Below are 24,065 nucleotides of genomic sequence, written 5' to 3' on the forward strand. Positions count from 1 at the left end.
ATTACAATAAATTGTTGTGGGTTTCTCAAACAATAACAGAAACAAAAAACAATAATCTATCAATTATTCTATTATTCTATAATAGCTATTGATATAGCTAGTTAGAAATCTGCCAATGGAACGTTTACCCAAAATGTCAATTTGCCAAAGTCAGTACCATTCAAAGGAAAGCGTTAAATTCTGGTGATTTTTCCCACCTCAGAAAAGTACCATATAGCCCTGAATAAACAATTATTTTGTAACATATGTCTTAGTTGTTGAGGCGAGCAGCTCTGGTGCTGGCACGACCCAGAGCAGAGCACTCCAGCACGGTGCACAGGAGGGTTCCTGAACCGAGGAAACCTGCCGGAATCCCACAGCTTGTGTGACTGTGGCTGACAAGACCTGTACAGGGCCAGGAGCAACAGTGGCCAAGCCCCCATACCTAAAAAAGAAATCCCAGGGAGCGCTAGTGGCCAGGGTGTGGTGTGGCAGTTCACACAAAAGGCCATGCAGGAAGGTCTCTGAAGTTTTGCTGGCTTGACCAGGGAGCAATGGTATCCACCTGGAAGAAAGCCATGGCTTCTCTAAACTCTGCACCTGCCATGACTGATGCAGCTTCCCAGACAGAGCTCTGATGGGAGCACGTTGCCACCTAGGCGTCAGGCTGCAGTTTGTGCCCTACTGCTAGGCCAGAACCAGACAGCAGCAGTGAGCACACCTGTGGGAGATGTGACCAGGTAGAGGAACTCCTCAGCTTAGCAACAGAACTCCAGCAGGAACTAAGTAGGTTGAGGAGTATCAGGCAGTCCGAAAGAAAGAGAGATTACTGGAACTGCACCCTACCTTGTGTGGGACAGGCCCCACAGGCAGACAGGACACATGATATGGAGGATTACCCATCCTGTCTCCACCCAGTAGAAAGTGGTAACTTAAGGGATAGGAGGCAATGGTGACAAGTTCCTGCTCCATGCAGCAGGCACATCTCCTCTGTAACTGTCCCACCTTCCCCAGTGCCCTTGCACAACAGATACGAAGCTCTGCAAGTGGAACCGAACAATGCTGAGGACGATGGTCCATGTAGGTTGGAAGTGTCAGCAAGGTTAAGTCAGCTGATGCACCACATCAAAACCACTTCTGTAAAGAAAAAAAGATGGGTCATTGTCATAGGAGACTCTCTTCTGAGGGGAACAGAAGGCCCAAAGTGCTGATCCGACCTGCTTCTTAGGGAAGTCTGCTACCTTCCTGGGGTCCGGGTTAAAGATGTGATGAGAAAACTTCCTACCTTGGTATAGCCCTCAGATTATTATCCATTATTGATTTTTCATGTAGGCAGTAACGAAGTTGCAACAAGAAGTCCAAGGGTGATCAAAAGACTTCAGGGCCTTAGGACGACTGGTTAAGGGATGAGGAGCACAAGCAGTGTTCTCCTCTGTCCTTCCAGTTGCAGGGAATGATGAGGGAAGGAACAGGAAGATCCAGCTGATCAATACCTGTCTCTGTGACTGGTGTCACCAGCCAAATTTTGGGGTTTTTGATCACAGGTTGGTCTACATGACATCAGGCCTCCTGGTGACAGATGGTATACACCTGTCTCAAAGGGGGAAAAGGATCTTCATGCAAGAGTCAGCAGAGCTCATTGAAAGAGCTTTAAACTAGATTTGAAGGGGGAAAGAGATAAAACGAGGCTTGCTAGAGATAAGCCTGGGGGCACCATGCCAACGTTTGAGGGATAGTGTGCTAGCGAGGTCCTTCAGTCTGCTCCATGATGTGCTGAGTACGCTGCAGCACATTTGAAATGTCTCTATACTAATGCACACAGCATGAGGAATAAACGAGAGGAGCTAGAAGCTTTGGGCCAGTCCTAGAACTACGGCATCGTGGGCACAAGTAAAACATGGTGGGATAAATCCTTTGACTTGTGTGCCATGACGAACTCTTCAGGAGGGACAGGCAGGGCAGGTGAGGCAGGAGGGTGGCACTGTATGTCAGGGAGGGGTTGGATTGTATGACGCTTGCAGTTATTGACGACACAGTTGAAAGCCTCTGGGTAAGGATGAAGGGGAAACTAAATAAAATAGATGTTATTGTGGGAGTCTACTACAGACAACTCAGACAGGATGAAAACATCAATGAATTATTCCATAAGGAATTAAGGGTTAACTCTAAATCAGTTGTCCTTGTCCTTAGGGATTTTAAGATTTTAACTTTCCAGATGTCAACTGGGAATATCATACACAAGAAACAAACGTGACCAGGAAATTCCTGAAGCACATTGAATATAACTTCTTGGTGCAGGTACTAAAAGATCCGACTAGGAAAGGTGCCCTCCTAGATTTGTTGTTTGTAAACAGAGAGGGACTCATGGGTGAAGATGTAATTGGTGGCTGTCATGGTCACAGTGACACAAAGTAGTTGAGTTTGAAATTGTTAACAATAGGAGGAAAACTGCCAGCAAAACTTTGACCCTGTATATGGGGAAAGCAGACTTCAGGCTGCTGAAGGAGCTAGTCAGTAAGGTCCCCTGGGAATCTGCTTTTGAAGGTATTGGAGTCCATAAATGCTGTTCACTTTTTAAGAGACATCTCTTAAGAGCGCAGGAGCAGGCACTTCCAAAGTGTCGAAAGTCAAGCAAGCAGTGCAGGAGGCTGGCTTGGCTGAGTTCTTCTAGAACTCAGGTTCTGGATGTTGGAAGCAAGGACAAGTGACATGGGAAGACTACAGAGACGCTGTTCACCACTGCAGGGAGAAAATTCATGTGGTCAAAGCTCGAGTTCAACCTGGCCATGACTGTGAAGGGCAACAAAAAGGGCTTTTTAAAATATGCTATTAGCAAAAGGAGGATCAGGGATAACATTGGTCTGTTACTTGGTGAGGTCGGTGACCTCATAAATAAGGAAGTAGACAAAGCAGAGATGTTTAATGCCTTCTTCACCTCTGTCTTTAATGCTGATGATGGCCCCTGGGACCCCGGAACCCTGTGTTGGAAGACTGTGACTGGGGGTGATGATAAACTCTCAGCCAACTCTGAACTTGTTTGAGACTTGCTGCTCCAGCTGGATGCACATAAGCCTATGGGTCCCGATGGGATTCATCCCAGGGTACTGAAAGAACTGGCCAATGTCATCGTGGGACCTCTCTCCATTATTTTTGAATGGTCTTGGGAGTCTGGAGAGGTCCCAGTCAACTGGAAGCTGGCAAATGTCCCAATTTTCAAGAAGGGTAAGAAGGAAGACCCTCGTACTTACAGGCCTGTCAGTCTCACTTCAGTGCCTGGCAAAATTATGGAGAAGATTACTCTGGGAGTTATTGAAAACCACTTGAGAGACAATGCATTCATTGGTCACAGCCAGCATAGGTTCGCAAGGGGAAAGTCCTGCTTAATCAACGTAATTTCCTTTTATGACAAGGTCACCCATCTAGTTGACCAAGGGAAACCAGTAGATGTGGTGGTTTTGGATGTTAAGCAAAGCTTTTGATACTGTCTCTCACGTCATCCTTCTGGACAAAAAGTCCAGCATACAGCTAGACAAGTCTATAATACCTTGGCTGAACAATTGGCTGACGGGTTGGGCTCAAAGTGTTATAGTAAATGGTATTACATCAGGCTGGTTGCCAGTAACCAGTGATGTTCCCCAGGGCTCAGTTTTAGGGCCAGTGTTCTTTAATGTTTTTATAAATGATCTGGACACAGAAATCAAAAGTACATTAAGTTTGCTGATGATACTAAATTAGGAGGAGCTGTGGACTCCCTCGAGGGTAGAGTAGCCTTATAGGAGTAAAATGACCAGTGACAGGACACAAGGAAATGGAATGAAGCTGTGTCAGGGGAAGTTCAGATTGGACATTAGGAAAAGGTTTTTCACTGAGAGGGTGGTTGGTCACTGGAACAGGCTCCCCAGGGAAGTGGTTACTGCACCAAGCCTGTCAGAGTTCAAGGAGCAGTGGATGACACTCTAAGTTGTATAGATTAGTTTTAGGTAGTCCTGCAAGGAGGAGGGAGTTGGACTCAATGATCCTTATGGGTCCCTTCCAGCTTGAGATATTCTATGATTCTAATTTTTTGGGGGGAAAAAGAAAAAAGGTTTGATTTCAGGGATTAGCTGTCACTGAACTAAATATATTTTCAAAAGATCAGAGTCTAAAAATCTTTTTAATATGAACCTTGATTTTCTGAAGAAAAAAAAAAACACCATAAAAATTTACATCCTTTTGGGATTTTTTCTTCAAATTCCAGAAACAAATGCACTGCTGCAGTATAACTGAAAGATGTACTGGAAGCCAGTCCCAAACACAGTATGGAGCCAAATCAGTTAATATCCTTTCCGGTTCCAATCTATAGCTAGTAATGAGCTGCATATATTCATTCCATACACAGGTTTGTATAAATAATGAGTGATGATTTTCACAATTGAAAAAAGATCTATTTACATCGAACAGCTTCATCCTGGGACTTAAATTCTGTCTCACTTGGGAGGGACAGGTGTTAACTTAGTTTTGTCAAAAACAGCAGAGCAGGAGAAAGCACCTGACCTGACAGTAATACTAACATTTAAAAAGGAGCGGGTGGATCATAATGGGAGAGTGAGAGCACTGGCACCATCTCAAGAATCAATAATCTATGTAGAAAACTAGAATTGAACTGCATACAATCCAAGAAAAAGAGTAGATATAAAAGCTAACATCCCTCTCTACTCCAGGATTCTCTCCTGCAGAGGCTGAGCACAGTACTGAGTCTCTGACAATGTTGGAAAATAAGCTTACTATCTAGACAGAAAAGGAAAAGGAGATGATTTGTATTTGGTTTTAGTGTAAGTAGATTAAGCATGACTTTCTTTCAGTTCCACTACTTTCATCTTTATAAACCCTTTGTAACTTTTTAATGCTTTGGAGTGGGTAATTTTCTCCAGAACATCATAATGGTAAGTGGATACCTTTCCACGCATCCAGAAAGGCAACTTTGAGAACTGATAATGCAGGGGTGGAAAAAAACTTTTTTTTTTTTCTGGCCATCTTTACCTATGAAAGCTCTGTGCTTTATTGGGATATAGTTGGGAGCACATATGCACAGGAGAGTTTAGCATAGAACAGATGAAAGAGTTTGTTAAAAGGTAGGAAAAATGTTAGCATATATCTTCTTGTATAGCAACAAAGTTCTGTCACCGGCTCAAACGTTGAGCAGTATGTCATTTCTGATTGTATATAGTATGCTTACTTCACGCAATAGAAAGCTGCATGCAAGTCTTTCCTCACATTCATCCCACAGATTCATTTTGCGTGCACAAATCAGCACTCCAGAGCATTGGGAACATTTTCCTCTCTCTCTGGCCTACTTAATTTTTCATTCTCTTCTGCCTAGTTACACAGCTTCAGCAGTGCTGAACAGTTTGTAAGGTAAGTGTCTTTCCTGGGAAATAACAGAATGTGTTTGAAGTTCCTTAGGCAGGCAGGAAATTATACCTCTATCTCCTACCATCTGGCCAAGTCTCTGACCAATACACTGTTAAAAAAAAAGGGAGGGAAATCTTCCCTTGCCATATTTGAAGAAGTATGAGACCAGGTGTGTTCTTTGGAAGAAATTAAAATAGCAGACAACTCCTAGGCCATCCATCCCACATGACAGACAGATCACCACAGTATCTAGTGAGGCATGAGAGATGAAAAATTTAAGATGAATCCTGATAAATCTTCAGAATGTTTGTATTAACTAACTACAGACAGCTGTACTTAAGGAACATTCAGAATGATTACTTAGGGAATGTTCAGATACCAGCTGGTTCATGCTTCTTGTGAAATCCATGTTGAGACATCTATCCCTGTGTTGATACATGCTTCTGGTTTCCATCCTGGATGTTGGTACCTAAGACTTAGACGTTGCTGTAGCCCAAATATCCTTCACTTCTACAAGCTTTCTTTCCTAACAAAAGAAAAAAAAAGATGTCAATACTTCACTACATTCGATGTGTTGTCATTTTAAATGCATCAAAAATTTTAGAGATGCTTGAATATGTAGGGGGAAGACACACATAACTGCATATGAGAAATAGGTATTATTTATTTAGTGAAAGAAAGGAACTTTTATCAAAGGACTTATTGATGTTGCAGATGAACAAATTTGCAGGTGAACTCCTACAAAAACATTTGTGTTTTCTTACTGCTTCTTTCAGAGGAACAGTCCTGTGCATGAACTTTGAAAGTGCTAAGCACATCATGCTAGACTATAAAATCAATTTCATGCCATACTTGAACTCAGATACACCCTGAATATGGAATTTATTCACAGTTAGTTTAATGAAACTGAGTATAATTAGGATGCTTCTGTAACTAAGAGTTTGCTATTATGAACACTGGCATTTTTCTATGTTTCTGTGAACAGCTTCCTATGAGAATTATTACTCTTAGTAGTAGAGATACATTATTAGTAAGATATGGAGTTATTGCACAATAAATCTGACAAAATGAGCTGTCAACACATAAGAAAAAGATATCATTAGCCACAAACATAATATTTAATGAAAGACAGTGTAACGATAAAAATATATTCAAATTTTGCATAATTAAGTAATATAATCACTATTTTTAGCAGATGGCTGCTTTAAATGGGAGACAAAGTATTTTGGGGAGAGGAAGGGAAACAGAGGAGAGAGAGGCGCATTAGGTACAGAAATTAAGACAAGTTAGCTTTGAAATGTTTCCCATTACCATAGTACTGAAGTTCCAGCCAAATGGTGTTCTATAACTGAATAAAAACCCTAAATTAAATGTTTGCTCTTGTTTCCATATTAGCACTTTTCATATGTGTTAGTGCCTTTTAGATGAGAATCTTTGAATGCCATGGCAATGACGATGAACTAATGTTTGGGAAAGTATCATTGCTATCTAACACCTAGAATAAGAGTGACTCTGTTACATGCTAGCAACTGTATGTTGCTACGTGGTAAATTTCCTTCAAATTAAGGTATATTGCCTTTTCTTCTCCTGTGGAACGATATAAATTCTCCTCATTCTTTAAATATTTCATTTGCTAAAGATACCACTGTGTCTTTACTTGTATTTAAATACTTGTATTTAAATATTTGTATTGTATTTAAAAACTTGTATTGTATTTAAAAACTTGTATTTAAATACAAGATATTTCTCCACAAATATTTTTGTCAATGATCACCTCTTCCTAATAGCCCTAATTTCCACTGGATAGTTAGAGTCCCAGTTTTTCATTTGGGCTATTAAAAACCTGAATACTTACATTGTATTTACAGGTTCAGCATTTTACGGCATCTTGCTTCCAATTTCAAACAGACAGCATCTGATAAATCTGTAGGTTTTTTGCAGCAAAGTCCATTCCAGCCTAAGCATGCTGTTAAATCTGAATAAAAATGTTATAATTCTCTCCACAGATATTAACAGAAAATATCTTGCCATGAAGTCACCTGTTTGGGCTATGTCAAAACAGAAGAATTTGGAAAGGAGTTCTAAATTCTCAGATAGTATTACGATAATCCATCTTATACCAAAACCATCAATTTTGTGTCAGGGAACAAGAAAAGAAACATTCCCTCTGGTAGCAAAAATGAGAGTATAATTGTACTGTGGGTACATTTTATGCTTTCACAGTGAAAAAGCACCAGCACAGACTTCACCATGAGCTAGTTACCCAATATCCATGGTCTAGGGAAGACCAGTAAAGCACCAGTTAAAATATATTTTACGCAGTTTTAGTGTTGTTTTTCATATCAGCTTGTTGGATACACAGGAACTATGGAAGAATGCGTACTACAGAGAATTTTTTCCCCTCTGATTGATAAATAAGATTTAGGGGAATACAGTTTTGATAGGGTATTTTTTATTTCTCATAATAAACTTGGGCTCAGCAGAAGTGCCAAAAAAGGAGAGCATATTTTTTTGACAGTGTGTGTCAGATCATGCATAAAGACAAAATATATATGAGTTTACCAGAATTGCTCAAATTCTGAGGAATATCACAATTTATGTATCCTTGGGTACACAAACATTCTTGAAAGTTTTGAGTCTCTTTCACTATGCCAAAGCCTGGCCTATCAGTGGAAGTCCACTAAAAGTATATTGGACTACATAGACTTGCGTTTACTTCAACAATCTGGTTGATACACAGCACCTTCAGTATCAGTAAACAGTGTTTCTATCTTAGGATAACATGACTTTGTGCATGTTTCCCCCCCCCGCACCCCAATTTACAATTCAGCAAGCACATCACTGATCTTAAAAACTTACATCAAATGATTTGAGGAGCACTAAGATGCAAAAATCAAGAAAGCAAAGGAGCTGAAAAGAAGCACAGACTTACTAATAAGTAGCTAAAATTTCTTTAGAAGAAGTCCCTCCCAGATTTCTTTACCATTATTCCTTGTCACGGCCACATGACAGCCACACACTTGTTACATCACTACCAGAACAAGCCTTTTGAGATGAATTATTAATCTCAATTTATGATTTATCATCATTTATCATCATGATTTACGATCATCAAAATCTATAATTAACAGCTCAATAGCCTCATTGGCCTCACATAGAAGATCAAGGAAAAAAAAAAAAAGAAAAACAAACCTCATCAATCAAAAAAATAAGAATGTTAATGAAAAGTGGATATGTATATGAATTTTTTCAAACTAGTAAACAGGTGCCCTATACTTCTATGGTAAAAAAATGAGTAGGAAGAAATAGTTTCTGTAGAGAACACTATTATTGTCCAACCATACATTTATTAAAGTGACTCTTAGAACAAATTATTACATAGCATAGGTAAATTAGAAAATACATTTCAAAGTTTGCAACACGGGATTAAAATCTGCTACGTCTCTTGGAGGATTGCATGACTAGCAGAAACGCTTGACAGATGTAGGGAAACCTCATTTGAAGCTGAGTAAAGTTCAAGGAAAGAATCCCATCAATAATAATGGTATTTGGATACGGCCCAGCAATTCTAGGAAGAAGGTTAAAAGACAAGAGTCCTTGTGAGCCCTCCACCTTCTCCAAAACCATTGGAAAATACCTTTTTTTAATTATTAAATTGCATCTTAGCATCTGGCCTTTCCACCTTCACTAATATTAACTTACGTTTTTGAATACTTCACATTCATTACTCGTGTCTGCTACATTACATTGCTTCCACGTACATTTCCATTTGAACATTGAGAAGTGCGCTTATTGTGTCAGTGTCCAGTGAGTGTGAAGCACAACTGACAGACACACAGTAATTTTTAAAGCTCTTTCTTTCTACAGACATTATGGAAAGGTAATGTATAGTAATAGTTTACTCGTATTATAATGTCTTAACATCAATAATTCCCTCATTTCGTCTCATTATCAAATACCGACTCAGAGTGTAAAATTGTTGCCATTGTTAATCAAAGTATAAGGTAAGGTGTGCAGAATTTGGGCAGCTTCTTATGAAATACACAGAACTGTTCTTAACATTTCTCAGGAGAACCTTATACCTTAGAGGATGCTGAAAGTGGGGGTGAGGGGAGGGGAAGATGACCCACACAAAACTAAGCATTCAAACTGTGAGGAGTTTTAATAGCAGACCTTATGCTCCCAACTTCAGGTTTTGGTGTGAAAGTTTAACAAAGCTGACAGTTCTGAAATTCCTTTGCAGTTCCCTAGTTAGTCTCACACTTGACATCTCATGTCAACTCATTGTTCATGGGAATAATGTCTTTCCAGAAAATTACTCATGCTAATTTAAATCTGGGATCTGCTTCCAGCTCTCCAGCCATCCTTTCTTGACAAGTTTAAGCTTTTCATAGCAACTTTCTTAAGAGTCTGACATATAACAACATCCTCGCATTTGAAATCTTCTGTAATGCACAATAATCAGGATGAACTGTAATCGGGATCTATAGCCACTAACAGGAATGTAATAGCATCTCAAGGATGCAAAACATTTTGGACTGACTACAGAAGCATTTTAGGGATGTCACAATGTAATGTCCTCAGCTGTTACCATTGAGTATCAGACTGTTGCCCAGACACACTCACTTGCCTTCAGAAAAGCACTCCCCAAGCACCTGATATGGGCAAAAGAGCCTACTGTCAGGGAAATTTTACTTCAGTGCTGACAGCCAGACTTCCCAGCACTGATTACAGTGTGAAGGAAAAAAAGAACACATACATAGAGAAAAACTTACCCTTTCCTCTCCCTAGTCTGAAGTTCCCCTATTTTCACGGCAGAGAACACTGTTAAAATTGCTCGTAGGAGGTGGCCAGCAGTGCAGGTGGGCAGGGTGCCCCGCGTAACCACTACTCCTCTCCCCAGCACTATTGCTCCCGCCGTTCCCCTTCTCCATCGGACCCTGCGCAGGCACAGCATCAGCTCCTGACAGCAATTCCCTGAGAAGCTCCGTCTCCTCCCTGGAAATGCGTGCCCCATTCTCTGACAGGACAGAGTCCATGGCATCTGGCAGGGTATCTCCAGCAGTGGTGCCATCACCTCAGGGCTGGCTCGAAAAGGTTTTCACAGCCACAGGGAAGTTCGCTGCGCACATGTTTCCCCCTACCACTGGGCACACTTTTATTCCCTGCCTGTGACATCCATCCCTTACAAATTCAACCTCTCACTGCTGCAAAACACATTTTTAAGGCTGCAGTGCTTAGAAGTCTGAACAAAGGCTGATTGCAGTGCCCTGCTACAACTCCTGACCAAAAAACCACAAAGAAGTAGAGGCAGAAGATGGCCTCCATTTATCTCCTTTTAGCAACATATAACAAGTATAAAGAGGGTTTTTTTTCCCCCAGGGAGTATATAGTTTATCTGTACTGTAAGTAGGCTTTTCACAACCCTGTCACCAATATTTTGAGCTAACGACTAGAATGACTGTGGTGAAATTTTATTCTTTCTTAAGCAGGCCTTATCTTATAGTGGTTACACTATATTATATTAAATTTTATTATATTAAAATTCCACATTGCAATTAAGCAATTGTAAACAAGGTCATTTCTTGGAAAGGCAGGCAACCAGGAGAGCGCAGGGCTCTACCTTGGCATTGCAGGGTGGCTGTGTGGGATGTAGGAGGGCAGGAGGAGCTGAAGAGAAAGGAGGCCAACACAAAACAACAGCTTCCTTCAGGCAGGCCTGAAGCACAGAAGTATAAATACATATTCCAGCTTGGAAGTACAAGGTAAACAAAAGGAATGTGTTAAGAAAATGCAACTTCAATGGGGGGATGGGGTAAAAATAAGACGAAATGATCTTGTGTTTTCTGCCTACATTTGGCCAAAAGTAAAATGCTATTAGACCTCTGTAACTAAGATGCATGGGAAGTTTTACAAGGTGAATGTAAAATATCTTTATGTATTTTAAAAATGAATATAAGAATTTCTGGCATGGGCATTAAAATAAACATAGGATAATGAGTTAGCTATTCTGATGACAGAGGATGAACTGACTATCCATAAAGTGAAAATTAGAGGTGGCTAAGAAGAAAGCAATAATGACTTGTTACATTCACATAAATCTACCCTTAGCTCTCATTTGGTGGTAAAAGCAGCTGAGTGAAACTGGAGATTAAAGTTATGTCAGACAGTTGAGGACAATCTGTGTGAGTTACTCAAGAGCAATCTGCTGTAAGCAAAAGCTATGCTTACAAAAATGACATTGAAACTAATTCTGGTTTTGTAAAAGAAATAATATGGGGGGGGAGGGAATCACATTTTCTTACTGTCCTTCTAATCATTTGGGATAAGAAATATTGCCTAGCTCTTGCAGGTGAAGAAGTCCGTCAATGTTCTCTGCAGAGGACAAGAATAACAAATATATACCAAATTTTGCCAGTAAGGTGCTTCAGGCCATAGTTGCATGAGATTTCTACTCTGAGACCTGTAGCTTCAGTGTCGGAAGGAAGTTCATACCTCCTGTGGCAGCTGCTTGCCAATAGGCATGTTTACAAATTGCTTCCCCTGATCATACTGTAGCAATATTATGGGAAGGTAAAGGATCAAAGTGAAGACAAATAGTAAACCTCTTCTCTGATTAGGTAAAACCAAGTTCTACCAAAATATCCCACGGCTAACATTTCAATACCAACCCCCAAACCTTACAGGCCTACCATAATTTTTACAGGCTTCATCCTGCCCCTCCATCTTTTTCAGATTTAAAAGAAATAGTAGTTGAGACCGAGAACTGGACAGAAAACATTTAGAAGTATCCAGCCAAATTAAGTTCAAGGAAAAATTAAACTAGCAAAGGCATGCATCAGAGATGAAAGCTGCACTGCATTGCTATATTCTAGGCAATAAGTTCACATTGACTGAGTTCAAGATGAGGACGTTCTGACCTCTTTGCTTATAAAATAAAATGCTTCTGAAACTAACTGTCTGTCTTCCCTGCCAAGGCCTGTAAGTATAATCACGGTGAATTTACCAAGGGAGAAAAAGAAGGTAATGCATCTTAGACTGACACTAAGTTCTCCAGGCTAAGAGAGACAAATTATTTAAAAATAGACGTTGAAAGCCGGCTGGCCTCACTGCTTCCTTTTGACTTCCAGAATGCACTGAACATTTTCCCAATGGTGGGCTTTTAATAAGCATACTGAGTGGATTTTAACAGCAGGTAAATGAAGCAAATTAAATGAAATTTTAAGAGATCAAGCTAATGAAACATTAAAAGGAGTCAATTTTTAGATGCCATGGCTTTCTGAAATCGTATCTTTTGATCTGCAGCAGGCACCTCATTTCACAAATAGATCCTGTACCGGGTGTGGGTGCCCCGGTGCCGGTGCCGCGGTGAAAGCCTGTGTCAGAAAGGGCAAAACAAAAAAAAGGCAAATGTCATGTAACTTGTCATGATCGTTAACTCCTTAAATACACCGAGAAATACATTTATTTCTTGAACTCTGACTTCTGAACTCAGTTTTCCTGAAAAGTGGGTCTGCTTGTAAAACAGATGTACCTAAGAAGAAAAGGAAGCACTGCGTCTCCCTCACCTTCCAGCAGTGATTCCTTGCCTGGAATTCTGCAGAATTGAAGCTTTTAAGACCAAGACTCCTTTGTCGAAATTAATCAGCAATGTATATTATCCCAAAAAATGCTGATTTCTCTCCAGAGACCATAAACAAAGACTTGAATAATACGCTAAGATGTATTGCCCTATGCTGTTTCCATACATTTTTCCTTCTTTTGTTCTTGTTTACACTGTTTGCTTGGGCTTTTTTTTTTCCTTTTTTTTTCTAAACCTGTTCCCTTCTTGAATCCCTTCCTCTGAGCCTTTTCTTTGCTGCTCCAGTCTGACATAAGCAAGTTTATCCTACAGCTAACTCCTCTATTTTTTAGCCTATAATATAAGGACTGAATGAATTCTAAAATGCTTGGCACAGACGTTTTTCTCACAATATTAGAAACAGGGTTTGATCTTTTAATCATACCATATTTGCTTCACAGTAGTACCATAGGAAAGAGGAGGAAGGTATTTTAATTGGTGGAGACAGAGCATCAGACCTAATTCATTTAATTAATCTGTTCGGTTTGTTTCCGTTATTGCAGCATAAACATTGTACACATGGAAGTCCTTCTTTACACAAAAATGAATTCCAGGCGCTATGCCACAGTATGAATAATAAATGAAATTATCCAATGCACAACAAAGCTGGTATAACATCCTTGCTAATCTCTAAGGTTAAGAGGAGTTATTTTTTCCCACACACATTGAAACATGAAATATGTGACCTTTAAAAGCAGTGACAGATGCTTTAGAAGGGGGAAAATAGTGTGTAAAGTGTTTTGCTGATAGAATTGCTTTTTATATTGTGCAATCTGTCACAATCATGTTAAGATGGTTGAAAGAAATCAGTGCAACCTTTTTTGCTGGAAAATACTGTTTTGTCAGTATTTGTCAGCATGTAAGACAAAGATTCTAACTGGCGTGGGTATTTTTTTAATTCTTTTGTCATTCTAATAAAGCTATTACTTAGTTTTTAGCATTAAATACATCTGCTCAACAATATTTTAACATTGCTGAAATTAATTGTTGTTATTTCCCCAACAAATGGCTTTTGAATTTTACATCTGTATTAAATCTAACCACATTTTAGGTAAGATTTTTATTTTTTTCATTTCACCAGTTAAACACAGGAAATATCCACCAAGGTGACTTCCTGGTCTCTCTTTGTATTGGTCTTTCTAAAGCAGTTTTCAAGAGTGCTAAATTGATATCCTGGGCCTAAAAGTTCACAACCTGAACAATGTCTCGCAGAAGCCAGGTAACTGAACAAGGGACAGAGATTTTTAACCCCCACTAAGATTAAATGCCCGGTCCTGTTTAGAACATAGGCAACTAAGGTGTAACGTGAGCATTTCCATTGTGTGAAATGATTACAACAGACGATAGCAGGTTTCTCTTGTTTACCAGAAAATAAGTCATAATTGGCTTAATTTGTAATAAAGGAGATTTAGTTTGTCTGTTAAGAAAACAACATTACAAGACTGGCAAGTATAAGAAGGTGTCACCTTCCAAACAAGTCACCAGAGGTTTACAACCCAGTAAGTCAAATATCCAGTTAAATACGCCTGATGCTGCTCCTGGGCTACTTCTAGTCTGACCCTACTACCACCATCCCTATTGTTTGATGGTGGCAGCAAGAGCAACGGAGGTTAGACATATTTGCCTCTTAAAGTCAAAACCTGAATGGAACTCCAGGCAAGTACCCATCTTGATGAATCCTTTTGTTATTTCTTTTACAGGGAAAGAGTTATAATTTAGTTCCTAGGCTGTACTTTACAATGTATCTTCCTGAGATGTTGAATTGTTATAATCTGAACTAGAAGTTCTGCTCTCTGACACTTCTCTATGAATTCTTCACTGTCTGTTTCAAGAAACAAGTCGAGGAGAGCTGCAAGCCTGTGTAAGTGCTTCTGAAGTTCAGTTGGGAGTAGAGTGTGCTGCTAGCTCAATTCACCGAATTTCTATGATCTCACTTTCACCTAATTTCATGAAAGGAGGAAAATGTACAGTTTTCTGTCTTAGCTGCATGCGAAACCAACTGTTATTCTTTCACTTGTTCAGGACCTCTGTCAGTCATCTCTGTAGGCAGTTTACAAATGTGTAATCTACTGATAGATGTGCATGCACTAGTACATACTTTTTTTAATATATCTATAAATTTCACTGACTTTTACTGTAGCAGGAAGTTTTAATTCTGCTTTCTTATCAGTTTGCCTTTAGTTTCACTGGGGATCTACCTAGAGTTAAAAAGTCCATTTTCAACTAATATGAACTACTATATTACTTTTCCAAAAAAGAGTCAATTTTCACTTACAATATGACTTTAAAATATTCTTAGAATTTTTCATGTCTATTTGAGAAAGCCGTGTCTCTTTCTTAATGGTTTCTGAGGAAGTAATGCCTCTTTTCCTGAAATTGTTTAATTGATTCAATAAATATTCATTTGATTCCAATAAAAGACAGAGGTATGAATCTGAAGAGGAGACAAGTGACTTGCAAGTTTAACATCTACAGTTATCTTTGATATAGTGAGAACTTTTAAAATAATTTTTAAAGGAAAGCTAGAGTGGTGTGTTAAAACACACTTTACAAAAATCAAAAATTACCTTAAAATCACTTAAATTAATAAAAGGATCCACAGCTGTTGAAGGCGATTACATCAGCAGATGACATCACCATGACGTGAAAACTGCATTTATTCAACGTTTTTTTGTATGTGTGGTGGGTTGATCTAATCTGGCAAGTAAGCCCTCAGCCAGTCACTTGCTCACACCCTCTCAGCAGGACTGGGGAGAGAATGGGAAGGGCAAAGCAAGAAAAAAATCATGGGTCAAGATAAAAAAGTTTAATGATTGAAGGAAAAAGAAAACTAAACAAGTGGTGCTAGAGCAGTCACTCACCACCAGCAGGTCAATGCCTGTCCTGTCCCCAAGCAATGGCTCCTTTGGAAAAAGTCCTGCCTCAGTTTTGTTGCTGAGCATGATGTTGTATGGTATGGAATATCTCTTTGCTTAGTTTGGGCTAGCTGTTCTGACTGTGTCCCGTCTCAAATCTTGCTCCCCAGCGACCTACTAGAGTGGGAAATGGAGGCAACCTTGATGCCATGCAAGCACTGCTTAGCAATAGCTAAAACATTGCTGTGTTGTCAACACTGTTTTGGTCACCAGTCTAAAACCAGCACCATGTGTACTGCCATGAAGAAAATTAACTCCATCACAGCCAGAGCCAGTAGAGTATGAACAATCTTCATGAAATACTGACACTGAAAACTTATGCTGATGAATCTGTCTCCTCACCCTGTAAAATATTGTGCAAGATTTTTAAAGTTGCCATTTAAGGAGATAACACGGTTAAATTGTGTCCTGCCCAAACACTGCTCTTAGTTTTCTTTGTTGTTCTATGGACACTACCTTTATGCAAATAAATCTGTACCACCCAGCTTGACATAAAGTGATTAAAAGTAATATTTGAATAAAATTTCAATAAAAAAATAAGCAGGCAAGTGTCCTGCTTGAAATGTAGCCAGAAAGATGTACCAAGTAAGTGAAAAATGTATGCATTTTGTACACAAATACAACAGAGTGGATAAGACAAAGCGGTAAGGGCTACAGGACAGGTCATTTTCCTATGCCTTCCTTTCCATTAAAAATACATCCTTCTTTTTAAAAATAGCAAAAGGAATGCTCCAAAACATGAATTTTAGAAAAAAGATGACTCTGTGAAAGTTTTGATGTCACTAGAATGCAAGTGCTTGTCAATCACCTAGCAATTTCTAACTCGTGATTATAAATATACTTGCTATAAAGATTTGTTATTATTTTAGCACATTATGCAGCCCTCAGTCACTTTTATCTACCCTTGCTCGCTTATACTTTTATCCCTATCTTCAGTTTTCAGGATTTCTTGGATATCCTGGTCCCTTTTGCTAGTATAAAAATGGACAAACAAAAATTGTAATGCTCCAAAGCATCTGGTATCGTTTGTCTTTTAAAGAAGATAGATAATTGGAACCACTTCTAAAGAACCAAAGTTAGATGAATACAACAAACACCTTTAATAAAAGATTTTCCAAAAGCAAATTTATGTCTTACTTGAAAATGACTTAGAATACTTGTAGAAAGAATTTTGATAAAAACATTTATAGACTGTTAATCTGAGGCAGACACCTATGAAGGCAAGTAGAGAAGGCCTTCTTTTGTGATACTGTTTTTGTCCTCTGATAAGTGGTCCTTAGTGTTGCTAATTTTTGATCATGAATTGAGTGAATTTTTTCAATCTGAAGCCTTATAAATTGGCTTGGGAGATATGATTGAACCTGTACCAAACTGCTGTTTGGTTTTGAAATGACAGCTGTATGGCTTTTCTATTTTTATATGAAAATAGTCTTTGAATTTATGACCTACCACTTGCACTGTGTTTGTAACAAGCAACTAGAGAATTAAATGTGTTGTACAAAACACAAATCACAATAGCTAGTGCTAATACTACATGTTTTAAAGCACAGAGTCTATAAGAAGCGGAAGCAAAAATGGGACGATTATAAAAGCTGCATTATGAAGTGGGTGCACATCAGGGTAATAAAGACGGGTTTTCATTCAAAGAGGTTATTTTTCCTGACATATTGCTCTTCCCTTAAGAAAAAAAGAAGAAAAATATTGGAAAATCTTTAGTAAGCTTGTCCATCTTGCTTACTAAAGGAAGAAATACAAAACACAGATACATATGCACGTGCATGAAAACAACTGTTTTAATTCACTGAGGGCACAGATAGAATAGTTCAAAAGCAATGTACATTGATCAGTTTTACGCCCTTCCAAGTCCCATCCACTGAGCCACATGATCTCAAGGAAGTGAATTATATTCTTGTATTTTATACATAGGGAGTTTTAAGATGTCTTTTTTTTTTTTTTTCCCCAAAGATTAAAATAAACCCAAAGTATGTCCTTGTTTTTCAGGAAGAAGTAGTCATAATAGCAGGAAGCAGTAGTAAAAGTAACTTTCTACATCACAGCTGTTTCATATAAGTTCTAACCAGCACTGTGGTTTTTTGGGTACGTTCGATGCAGAAGAAGTAGTCAAGGTTTGAGTGTGCCTGAGCTCTTAAGGCCAGACCTGCCAGTTTCACCTGGGGACTCCATTGACATACACCATGACCATTGTTCCAGAGGCTCTATTTAAGGTCAGGCCTGGACCTTCAGTCTCAGCTTGAGCTGTGTTGTATAACTGCTTCTGGCCCTGTATCCTAGAGGCAGCTCAGACCTATGTCACAGGTAGCCTGATCTCCAGCTTGTCTCCCAGATGGACCTTGGCCCTACACTGTGTGTCTGTCTCAGCCTTGTCCTCTCCTTATGCTTATTTCCTCATTCATTTTGCTTGATTACCTCATTCAACTTGCTAGATTAGAGGCATGTGTTTACCCTATCGTATGATCACCTGATGGTTGATGGGTCCTATCACCACCCTGGACCTCCTTGGGTGCTGTAGGACTGTGCCTGGTTGGTGAGGGTACTGCTCTACCTGCACTGGGATCACCCTTGGCTTCTGAATTTTTCTCCCTTATGGAGCAGCTCCTGCTGCTCCTAACAGTGAACTCTGGTAATGGCTTGGAGCCTAGGCACAAGCTGAAACAAAACTTCTGGAGCAACTGACAGTTGTGACCAGCTCCCCTACTCCTAGCCACTGGTGCACCATCTTGTGGCGTGGATGGCCATTGGCCATGGACTCACTTATCCTTTAAAGGGGATCCAGGTGCTTTGGCAACCAGTGACACATGTTGCAGAACAGAGAAGTGTAAGACCACATGGTGCCCTGCCTATAAAACGTGCAGTAGCAAGTCCTAGTCAGATGTGGGCTGGAGCTGCGGAGTGGCAGGAACATGATCTCCTGGTGGTCAGGGATGCCCTTGTTGGCTGCTTCTTCTGAGGAATGAGTTTTGTATGTGTACTTTGAACTCAAGTTAGGGTTCCCATGTAAAAACAACACGATCTGAAGGGGGGGGGGGGTTGGATGTTAGTTAAAATTACCTGATCTGCAGAAGTCTTTGGTGCTAGCTTTGTAAAAAACCCAATTTGCAGAGGGCCTAGGTTAAAAGAAAGCTTTGAATACAATAGCTGCTTTGTTTTGTCATCGTTGTACCCAGGATCCCAAAGCAATATGCCTGTCCCCAGAGCACTGGGTGACAGCAATGTGTGTGTAGGTGAAGGTCCCGAAAGATGCTGGTCATGGCAAATAAGTCCCAGTGGGTCATTCAGTGTCCTAACAAGGAGTCTGAGATCTTATTGTAGTACTGTAGAATTACAGTGCCTGTGAATGTGAAATGGTATGTATGAATGGGCTATTTTATTCTCTGAAGTACTACATTCACTGATTTGGACATGTACCTGAACATAAATGTTGGAACCGATAACACATAATAAAGGACTAATTTGAGTCCTCTAGTCTTTCAGGTAGTTAAACTAAACTTCAGAGCACAACTTCTTGGTTTCAGGGTGGCAGCATTGTAAAAACTACTGTTATTAATAGAAAAAATAATAAAACATGATGCTACACACCATTCTTCAGCCCCTATCAAAGGATACTTTGAAGAGTTTGATTTAAAATGTCCTACAACTCTTAGACACTAAAAAAGGCAGGAATATTAGTTTTGTAATGAAGATTTCTCAAGAATTCTGGGCAGTTGTTTCCCCATAGAATCACAGTTCTGTCAATCAAGTGATAAGCTAAGTACTCTGTAAATCACTGAGCTGTCATTTTGTCTTGTTTTCAGTGGAACACTTTGACTGTTTCTATTGTGAAGAACATTCCTTTCAAATTTAAGACAAAATGCTTTTCAGTGTAGGTTAATTGCTAAACTTGAAGTTAAAAACTAGGGCAATTTGTTATTTTTTCTGTTAAATAATTGTTTGTTATTAGTGTTATGATATCTGTTTTGCAGAATTAGGAACTTATGCTGCTCAGAAGGCAATTGCTGTATTACACTTGGGAATAGGGAGCACTCTTGCAAAGATGAAGGTATCTCAACTTTGGCATGCTACTGAAAAGCAATAGTCAGTATTGGCTTAAAGGAAATAAATGAGTTAACAAAGCTAAGATATTTGTAGAAAGTTCTGCCCCTGTCTTTCAAATACAACTTTGGGTTTGCATTTAGGTTCTGGAATTGCCTGTCTTCAGCTTTCTGATAGCACATAGGCACAATTCACTGTCAGGAGACCTTCCAATTAGCATTTGGCTTGAATAAACAATCCAATTTACATTTCCTGTGGATTTACCTTCCACTGGGCTCCAGCCCAACTAAACATTTTCCAACATATGTAAATTGTTGGATTTTGTTTCATTTTGTAGTGAGTCAGTGAGGTCTCCTCCTCAGTGACTCATTCTGTGCTAATTACAAGGCAGATTGCTTAAGGCGTGACCCACTAAGTTAAATGAAGGCGTGAAAAATGACAAAAGTGCTGTAGGTAACTAGAGGAAGGTTAAGAAAGTGCACATCAGAACAAGCTTTGTAGGCTAGGGAAGTTTCTTGCAGATTTGTATTCATAGGTTTCATAGCTGTAGCTCCACATCTCAATTCTGCACAAGCCAGAGAGCTTTCTGAACCTGAGCGAGAAAAAAGTTCAACTCTCATAATGCTTTCAAGCCTGAATACTGTACATCTAAGTTTGAAGCTAGCCAAGATCAAACAAAAAGAATATGGAGAAGAGGATCCACCTTCCCATACTGAATGTTGAGTTACTTACAGTGGGTTTTGATCCTATTCAATTTGTGCTAGTATCTGCAGAATTTGATCCATCCACCCCCTTAGGTTGCATGCTGACAACTTTCTTAAAGATATCACTCTTCCTTTACTATTAGACAGCGTCTTCCAAAGCCTATAGTACCTCAGCCTTCATAAGTGTCTCAGCTCACTGGCCTCTTTCTCTTGACTGCATGTTAGCTATCCTGCTGATTTGTTTCCCCTTCTGAAAGGTCTTGTTTTGTACTTCTGCCAGCAAGCTATAGTACTTGAATGACAAAGGTACTTTTGACATACTGACCTTTTTTGCCTCTACTGTTCACTGTGTGTGCTACTGTACTTCAAGCTGCATTTTGTGCTTGATTCAGAAATGGTTTTACTGCTCCTTTTGATTCTATAAATATTCCAAATGCACAAACTGGTTGTGCTGTTGTCACTCATTTTTATAGAATTTCTCCAGTCTGCTTCTACTGTACTGAATGTTCCTGGTATCTCTCACCACCTCTGAATTTCCTTTTTGTGTTTGTGTATTATCAAAAAATGAGTGCAGACTAGCTTCCCACCACACTATTGCTTTCTGACATATTACCTCACTTGCCTCTCAGTCTTAAGAAAAAAAAAACTTTCTTCTTCAAGTGAGGTAACCTGCCTGTGTATTTGGTGCAACTGTTCTTCATTACTTCTACTTCAGAGGCTGCTATAATGCACTTTTCCCAGAATCTCATTTTGTTTCCCTTTCTTCCACTGTCCCTGAAGTTTCTTGTTCATCCATTTACGGTTGATTATGGTATGATGCACTGGGAATCCAGAGGAACAGAATGTTATGTTGTAACTCTTTCAACAGTTTCCTTTTGAAATCTCAAACTTCCCCATTTATTAATGTATTCCTTTACTTGACTTACATTGAGGCTGAAGTGGTAGGTTTTCTACCACCACTTCTATCTCTTGCCATTTTTACAGAGTATTTCTTTCAGGTTTTTAAGAGCATTCATAATAAAACTCTACTCAAGCACCACTGAAACCCATCAATTATTGACACCTGTGTGAATTAACACCAGTAGTTACCACTAACCAGAAGGTGGTAAGAGTTCTCAGCTGCCAACAATGAAAGCAGATACGTCTCTGAAAAAGGCTTTTACCGCAGTAACGTGTCTGCCTTTTTGAAAATCCCTACAGATTAAATAGATTTCAGAGCATGTTTGGGATGTCATATAATGGGCAGTACTTCAAATGAGCTGGAGAATGGCCCAACGCCTACCTATTGAGCTTTTTTGAAGACCTTTCTCTTATTAGGAAACTTTTCTTTTTCCTAACCATGTCTGTGACAATTACTGAGAAGTATCTGTCAGAAGTAATTGCGTGGCTTCTGGCCTCACTAGGTGTGAGCAGCTTTTTCATGCCATGACCTCGCTGGTTGTCAGAATATCTTGTTGACAGCAGCAGATTCCTTATGCTAAAAGGCTACTCAATCTCTGAATGTTTTCGTCTTTGCCAGGCAGGCTGGCTTAAGTCTGGACACTTTGAGCTTATGAGATATCAGCTTTCAATTGATCTTTAAAAGTGGTTTCCATGTTTGCCTTGCCAAGCTTTTGATTAATAGCTAACTTCATTTTGCATCCTGAGGTAGACATCTCAGTGAGGAGAGTTTTCAGAAAATCTTCTGAATGTTGAGTGTTATATAAGGTACTAAATAATCAATTTATGATACACGTTGTTAGCAATTTTTGCTTCACTGTGTCTTTATCTTTCTTTGAGCCATTGATGTTTTATCCTTATGGCCATGTCTAAACTTCATGCTTGTATGTCAGATTTTTTTTCCGGTGGGAATATGGCTGCAGTTTAGGTAAAGCCAATATTTTCTTTCTGTAAAGATGTGAACTTTTAAATGGCATTTCATTGATCTAGATTGTAGGGAATTGCATTCTCATGTTAAAAGCTATATTTGTACAAGCTGAAAAGTTTCACTGAGTTTTATTTGTTAGCTAATGATGTAATTATTGCAAAACCTCACTAAAATGATCACTTTTCATTTCTGATTTCATTTTCGGTATAGCAAATTTAACACTCAAAGCATAAGGTTTTGTTCTAATCTATACCTCTCATAATTCAGTCAGGAAAATAAATACAAAAGTTTCAATTACACTGTTATTATCTGTTAGACTGTGTGACCTACTGTATCCATCTAAAGGAATAGGACAAATGACACTTTTTTTCTCTAATTATGCAGAAAAGTTTCAAGACTTTCAAGTCTACCTTATATTGGAGGATAGGACTGGAAATTCTGAAGAACCTTTCTTCTCCACTACTACATCTGTTGGAGTAGGGTACCTGTTTGCTGACCAAAATAACAACAAATGTTTGTTAACTACTCAATTTCGTCTGAGAGAGAAGCCTCAGATGGATCCCCTGGGACACTTCCACCTAGGCCTAAAAACAAGATCCCTCCTTCCTCAGAGGGATCCTATTGTGTTAGTGTTGTATTAAAGAGATAGAATGAGTGCTGAAATTACTTTCCGCTGAAGTGTTCAATACAAAGTGAATTAACATCTAGATAGCAGTTGTATCTTACTGTCAGTTTATCATGTGTGTCAACTGCAGGGCCAAAATTGTTTTTAAATCCATCTGGATTACTGCTACTGAGATTTTGTTTTATAAATATGCTGAGACAAATTGGAACAGGACAGATAAAGTTAAAATTGCACAACAGAGATCATGTTACGTTATGCAGTGAGGGTTTGAATACAGGAAACAGGCAAAGGGGGGCCCCAAAAATATGGTAAGGTTTTTCTTTATCTTTTCTCAGTAACCAACCATCTTACAGGTTTTCCTTCTTTTTCTTGGATATCTAAATTTAGTTCGAGTTTGATGTAGGATTGCAGAAGCTGGCAATGAGGAGAATTACTTAATCATAGCTGGGGTTTTTTTGTTTTGTTTTTGTTTGTTTGTTTTTTCCTTCTCAGATTCTGTTTCCTTCCCTTGCTTACAGTGGTTTTTTTGCCTCTGCATTTGACTGCTTGGCACATCTTTTGGCTGTAAGAAAACAGGAAGAAGTGGTGGATCATGGCTACTGATATTGCTTATGACTGACAGCTACTTGGCTCCTTTGCATTGTGTTGTTTGAGACTTGTTCGTTCTGTCTGAATAATTATTTTAGCCCTTATAGTTGAATAGGGTGATTAAATGAAATTCTGTTTTCTATTAAGTGATGCTGTGTCAATGGAGAGACTCAGAAAAAGGATAGTGATGACATTTTTCTTAGAAAAATAATACTTGTCTTCTGTTTTTTTATATATGTTGTATTTTGAATGCTTTTTCTTTGTGTCAATTTTTGGAAGAGATACAAAAGTAAGTCATTTCAGGCTACAAAAACAGAACCAGTAA

The sequence above is a fragment of the Rissa tridactyla genome, chromosome 2 (assembly GCF_028500815.1).
Source record: "Rissa tridactyla isolate bRisTri1 chromosome 2, bRisTri1.patW.cur.20221130, whole genome shotgun sequence".
Classification (NCBI taxonomy): Eukaryota; Metazoa; Chordata; class Aves; order Charadriiformes; family Laridae; genus Rissa; species Rissa tridactyla.